The sequence below is a fragment of the Catharus ustulatus genome, chromosome 18, assembly GCF_009819885.2.
Source record: "Catharus ustulatus isolate bCatUst1 chromosome 18, bCatUst1.pri.v2, whole genome shotgun sequence".
NCBI lineage: Eukaryota > Metazoa > Chordata > Aves > Passeriformes > Turdidae > Catharus > Catharus ustulatus.
The window spans coordinates 11,710,094-11,716,830 of NC_046238.1; the positions used below are offsets into that span (position 1 = coordinate 11,710,094).

A 6,737-nucleotide genomic window follows, 5' to 3' on the forward strand; every position below is an offset into this window, starting at 1 on the left:
GTGGATCCCTAGTCATTAACTGGAAGGAAGATGGCAATCAGCACTCTGTCTACAGTGAACCTCTCACCATCATCTTCACATCCAACAGCAAAGCCTCCTCACCCCAGGTTTCCATCACCTAAGATGGATCAAAAAATTTATGTCTGCTGTGCTTTTTTTTGGTGTGTGGATCTCAAACAATTTTCTCACCCAGTCCCCTAAAATATGAAAGCACCTGCAGGAGCAGAAACGAGCTGTGCTCAGTGTGTAACTGTACACACAGGTTACACCACAGATGCTCCACCCTCAGTGGCATTTCCAGCCCAATACTGTGCTTTCTGCTGTTAACAGTGCTGGGATCTCACCCTCAATGGTAAGATTTTGTCTGGTCTCACCTGGCCCCTCTCTGTTTCCTTCAGTCCATTTTGTCTCCTATCAGCTTCAGCTGCTGCTGTGCCTTCCTCATCTTTTCCTGGTCCCTTTCTCCCTGACCATATGTTGTTTATTTTGGCTGCAAAAGACATTAATTTCATTATTCATGAGAAATCTCACTCCAATTAAGAAAAAAAAAACAACCAAGAGACAACAACTGACAAACCCTAGCACATAATAAAACTAAGGAGGTACTTGGTATCTTCCTTGATCTGTTATTTTGGTTCTGGAAGGAAACATTATTACTATAGAAGAAAAAGCTACAGCATTTGTCAGACAGTGGGCAGAAGCCACTAATGACAGCTGTGCTCAACAAAATTAATTCTTAGTAAAACACTAGTCCTTGCCTGAGAAATTCTCAATGGTCTTAACAACACATGGATTATCTAATCCCTGTGCCAGAAGTGAAATTGCAAACAGCCAAACCCCAGTACTATGTATCTTAACTATACTTTAACAGTGAGACACCCATGTGCAAAGCCAGTGCCCAGTAACAGCACAGATACCAACTCTCCACAGCCAACTCAAAAGAATTCCTTTTCCCATATCCTTTGGAACAAAAAGCTTTGCTATTTGCCTGAAAGTCTTAACAGTCTGGCCTTTCAGAAGCCAGCAAGGATTTGGTTTTTAATCAATTACTGTCAAGGAAAAAAAAGAAACCAAAAAAAAAACGAGAGAGAAAGCCTCACTCCACTTGGTCACAGACCCCACCTCTAAGTTTGCTTTAGGCATCAGACATTCCTGTCCCTATGGCTTCACAGGGAAAACCCAAACCATACCAGAGCAACATACTTCAGTTTGTCTGCACATCAGAAAGACACCTGGGAAGAGATTTCAGAAGCAATGGTTACCCAGTAAATCCTGATGGCAGTGTTTACATTTGATCTGCAATTTGGTAAATTGGATCTTGCCTGGGCTTGAATTTCAAGCTCTTACCACCAGGATTAGAAAAATCTAAAAAATAATCTACTTCAAGTCATTGCTAACTGCTGTTTTACTACAAAGCCTTTCCTTGGTAATTCCACAAGATGCCATGGCCAAGCTTCACGAGGTCATTACCAAGTGAACAGCTCTGTTTGGAAGGATTTGAAGTTCTTGCTCCAAATACCTTTAGGGATGAATTTTCAGACAAACATCATTACCTCAGAGCACCCAGGAGCCTTGGCACCTTCACTGCAGAACGTGGCTCCTTGAACTGAAGAGCTGCATCAGCTGTACTTACAGATTTCACACATGGAGAAGAAGAAAGGTTCCTTCAGAGCAGCAGCAACACCCTCGTGGAAGAAGGCCCAGAGCTGACAAACATGGCATTTAGTCAACAGCAGAAGGGCAGCACTGGGAGGAGGTGGCCTGAATAGTTCAGTCTCAGTAATTTCTTGAGCTTGAGAAAAAGTCCTTGAGCTACTCAAGAGCATAATGGGAATAAAAAAATCAAACCAGGTAAGAGAATTCAGTATAGCACAAGACAAGTTGCACAGTTGAGTAGTTTGAAGGTGAAAATGAGTCTAGAGCAGATCAGCAAATGCAGCTCTTGTTGCTGGCAGGAACAGTTACACTTACTGTCCTAGCTTTCCTAAACCAGCAAAATTTTAAATCCTTCTCAAAAAGCAGGGCTAGAAATTGAAGGAAAGCTCAAGATCAGCATTTTAGGAAGTCTGGAAAAAAAAAACAAAACAAAACAGAAAGCCTAATGCCAAGGAATCCTTAAGAATAATAAAGGAAAACCAACAATTTTCAGTGGTCACATTCCATTAGAAAATCAAATGCTTTATACATCAAACCCAAATTAAAAATTTAAATGTGATCTTTAAGTTAGCAATACATTTAAGAATACACATTAGCCAAACAGTCTGTGCAGTCTATTCCATCTGGGTGAAAAAGGCCTATTCAGAACTACACCCTCCCCTCTCCATTTCTCATAAGCAGCTGATTTAGTTCATTCTGTGCTTTCTTCTAAAAAGCCTGAACATCATGCCTATCTGAAACTTCCTCAGCCTTTTACCTGTCAGTGACTACACAGTATTCTATACAGTGCATTTATAACAACCCACAGCACATCAGAGTAAACACTGCAAACATTTTACTACTGAAAACACTTGTTTGCTTTTACCATCAGTGCCGCATCTTTTCTGTATCAGTTGCACTCACCTCACCTATCATTGGAGCAAGTGAACAAGTCACACAAACAGTTGCTAACATATCCAAAATGGACATGCTCACTTCCTTGTAAACCACATTTTCTTCAAAACAAAATCCCCAGAATTTGAGAACAACCTTGCAATACAAAGTTTGCCACAGTTTCTTCTTATCCACAGTCCATTCATCATTCTTATCAATAACATCAATCACTGCAATAATGGATCAAGTGCAAATTTGTACAGCCAAATATCCTGAGTGATCCTGTTCCCCATGTGGTGTCTCCCTGTTATGCCTCTCATCAGCTTTCAAAAAAACACCAAGATGGGTGAAAAAGAATTCATAGCTCAGTGGGAAATTGAAACTGCTGCAGGCAACTTTGGCACACGGGGTTCTGGGTGTCACACTCCAAACCCACCCCAAGAGCTCTGGCAATCCTTAGAAAACAAAGGGGCTCCCATCAAGTCCCCCCAACCCCTTTTTTGTTACCCAAAAAATAGAAGAAAGAGGAGCAGTGCTTTTCTAGAACCACGGCACCTTGTGCTCTCAAACAAACAGAGACAACAGTGCATTTCAACTTTATTAGAAAAGAAACCCAAAAGTTTATACAAAGCTCTGCATTTTACAGAAAACCAACCCCCCCAAACACAAAGAAATCCGACATTGCAAGCTGTATGCATTTTCTGTTTTCATATACAGACATATATATATGTACATACACATATATATGTGTGTGGGCGCACGCGGGTGTATATATAGTGTGTGACTTTTTTTTTTTGCATGGTTTGCATTCATTATTTTACAAAGTTAACATTCAGTAGAAAAAAAAAAAAGGATTTTTGTTACCATTATTTTCTCATATAAATAACTGTGAGCAGTCCCTCTGCAGATAGATAAAAAACACCTTTTCGTGTCATTCTGTAAAAAACAGACATTACTGAAATGGTACTGAAATCTTGCAAGTTTTTTTTCAATACCACCATAAAAATATCATCTAGCCCCCAATTCAAAATGCTTGTCCAAGGCATTAGAAGAGAAAGGACTGTAAGACAATTCTGGAAAGATCAGTTCTTTAAGCCAACATTCAGGTAGATAAATTTTGCTGGACCTCATACATTGGTGTGAAATGAGCACAAACAGGAGACCACCCTCTCTGTCTGCCTGGAAAAGCTGGTTCTTTTGTCTGTTGAAAGAGTCAAATTCCAACAAAGCACCCAGCAGTGTGAAGGAGCTGACAGGCTCACAGCTCACCCTCCTTGCCCTATGACAAAGCCACAGACTTTCTCTGTGCAATTAAAATCTCTACCAGCTCAGCACATTTTTCCTACTCCATTCACCTTAAAAGGAGCTGTTGGATTAATCATGGCATGGTTAGACAGACATCAGGTTGCTGAATTACTGGGAGAAGAACTTAGCTAGAGGGGGAAAATACAAGACAACTCAAAGGAAGAGAACACTATAGAAAAGAGCTACCGGAGCAACTCCCAGGGCTCTGGTTGGAGAAGCAGAACAGTAGAGAGATATGAATTGCAGCTCAGAACATCCTTGTGTTTTCTGAAGTTCCTGGTGACAGCATGATCCAGATTAACCAACTGCCTGGTAAACAATCAATCCTTCTTTCTGTCAAGCACCATGATGGGTAGAATGGAGAAGAGTCTGAAGGCAATACAAGTGGTTGTGGTGACAACAAAGGTAATGAAAGTGAAGAACACAATGATGCCAATTAAATGGAGAGTAATGCCAATGAAGATGTTTCAACTTCCAGAGATGCTGGCAACAAGAAGAATGGTTATGTGGTTGGTGTTGATGATGGCCAGAATTCATTCATATGTCCATGTAGTCATCATCTTCATCAGTATCACTTTCCAGTGAGGACTCCTGGCTTGAGGTCTCTAAGATTTCCAAAGCTGGCTGACAAAGGCTCTCCTTCTTTACATTCGCTGCAGACTGAGCAGACAAAATAGCAGACTGATCCCAAAAAGAGAGAGAGAGAATATATTGCTAAATAGTCAGGATAAACCCATGATCACAGGGACAAAAGCCCACTGGTTGCTATTCCTTCACATTCAATAACTGTCTCGTGTTGATATAAGATGTCATCCTAATGTAAAACAACGTAACATTTACCAGTAGGCTTCCCCACAGTTAATGCTCTGGTAGCTTCCACTAATCTAAGAACTGCAATGGCTCCACTAGGTCACTCAGCCATTTTTGTAATTTTTTCCAAATCCCTCAGAAAAGGGATAGGGACTAGAATAGCTCTCATTTCACCCACAGCCAGTATTTCACCAGTCCTTTAAGAACTGGCTCCTGCTGGTAACAGCTAGCACCTCCTTCCACTACTGACTACCCCTGGCTATGAACTGGGGACATGAACTGTTGCTTCTTTCATACAAGTATTTTATTGAGGGGAGAATTAAGATAAAAACAATAATCTAAAAAATTACTGTTTCCCTTTTATTACCTTTAATTTTTGCTTGGTCTCTTCTGAAATGCTGCCCTTTGGAGAAAGGAGGGTGGGAGTGGGTGGAGTGACAGTGATCTCAGGTGGAAATTTGGTGACAGATGAAGGTATGAAAAGCTTTGGCATGTTGGGCAGAATGCGAGTTTTTACTCGGGTGCCATCTGTCTTGTTCTGCTGACTTCCCAAAGTCTGTGAACTGGAGCTGAGTTCAGGCTTGGAACTGGAGGCTAAACAGAAAACAGAAGGAAAAAATATGTTAGGAAGTTATCTAGGATTTCAGATGTCAAAAAGAGGGCAGAGTTCATGTCAATGTAAGGCTGGCTCAAAAGGCCTTTCTTCAAGCCTTAATAACCAAAGCTTAGAACCAGCAAAAAGATTGTATGATGACAACTGGAAACTAGCAGTAATTAAAAAATATCTTATGGATGGCAGAAACTCAACCTGACCAGGCACAACAAGTGGCAGTGTAGCACTGGCCATCCACATCTACTACAAACACCATCATCTCATCTGTGCATTCTGTGTCTCCATTCTGCAGTACAATGAACAAAGCTCTTCAGCTTTGCTTAGAGTCTCATTTCCTCCACCACAGCATTGTCTCTTTAATTACTGAGAGAGCAACTCCTCAACAATTAGAGAAAAATATATGGTAACACTTGTCAAAATCTGCCCATTACTCTGCTCAGCTCGTGCCATAAAGCCCTCCTTGGTGTGCTCATGCCCCTGGCTCCCACCCGAGTTAGCATCATTTCCACATTTCCACATCCTCCCCAAGTGGCTCAGCTGGGCTCTCTACAACACACACTTTCTCAGAATGTTTATTGAGTACATCTCATAAGAAGGATCCAGCCCCTCCCCACATTACAAAATTATGTACACACAACAATAACCAGTAGATGACAATGCTCTGATGTTAAAAAGTGGTATTTATTAAAAGAGATTTCTTACTAATAGTGCTGCTACTAATAATGCTGCTTTACATGGAGCCAAAATTATTTTTTAGAAACTATATAAATGGAAACACCAGAGCATTTCTCAGTCTGGCAATAATGACAGGTGTTCATACACATTTTTTCAGACTCAGTATTGTCAAATCCATCCCTGGCAGATATTGGGAACCAATATGGCCACTTACACACAGCAAAATAAAATGCCAGTTTCCTAATGCTATCCTGAGAAACAGCAGCACTACAGCAAGCTACTAAGGGATGTAAAATTGAAATGCATGTTCTCAACAGCACACAGGAATGCAAGAGCTGCCACAACACATGAGGCATGGCTTTCCATCAAGGTCAGTGACCCATCTCCATGGGCAGCCCATCCTTCCCACAGTAATCAGACACAGGATAATCTGCCTCTCAAAATAAGGAAAAACAAGATACTCCAAACATGAATATCTAGATTATGCTTGCCTGAAATAACAGGTTTTACATTTTTTTCAATTAAAACACCAACTTCTTCTCTTGGGAAGAGGGCAGAGGAGGGATAGAACTGCTGTAATGCTGGTTTTTATGTTTACTCAGACTGAGTCAGTTTTGTGAAAAACCATTTCCTTCTGCTAAATATCCCAGTAGTGTAATCTAAAGTGTTATCATACTGCCCCATATAAGACTTCAATTAAAAGAAAAATTCTGCTTTAAAGGCTGCACAAACTATATTGCATGAAAGTTGGTACTGGAGGTTTTTGATTTGGCTTTCCTGCCATGGTATTTAGCATGGCAGACAA

The 6,737-nt window shown here is 40.8% G+C and overlaps 1 long non-coding RNA gene across 1 annotated transcript; it reads right to left on the minus strand.

The window, feature by feature from the left end:
- Positions 1 to 3,114: 3,114 nt before the first annotated feature.
- On the minus strand, positions 3,115 to 5,235 carry LOC117004754. The gene is made up of 2 exons (XR_004419676.2): positions 5,012 to 5,235; positions 3,115 to 4,515 (listed from the first exon to the last, which is right to left on the minus strand). It is a non-coding gene; the product is annotated as an uncharacterized LOC117004754 (long non-coding RNA).
- Positions 5,236 to 6,737: the final 1,502 nt, after the last annotated feature.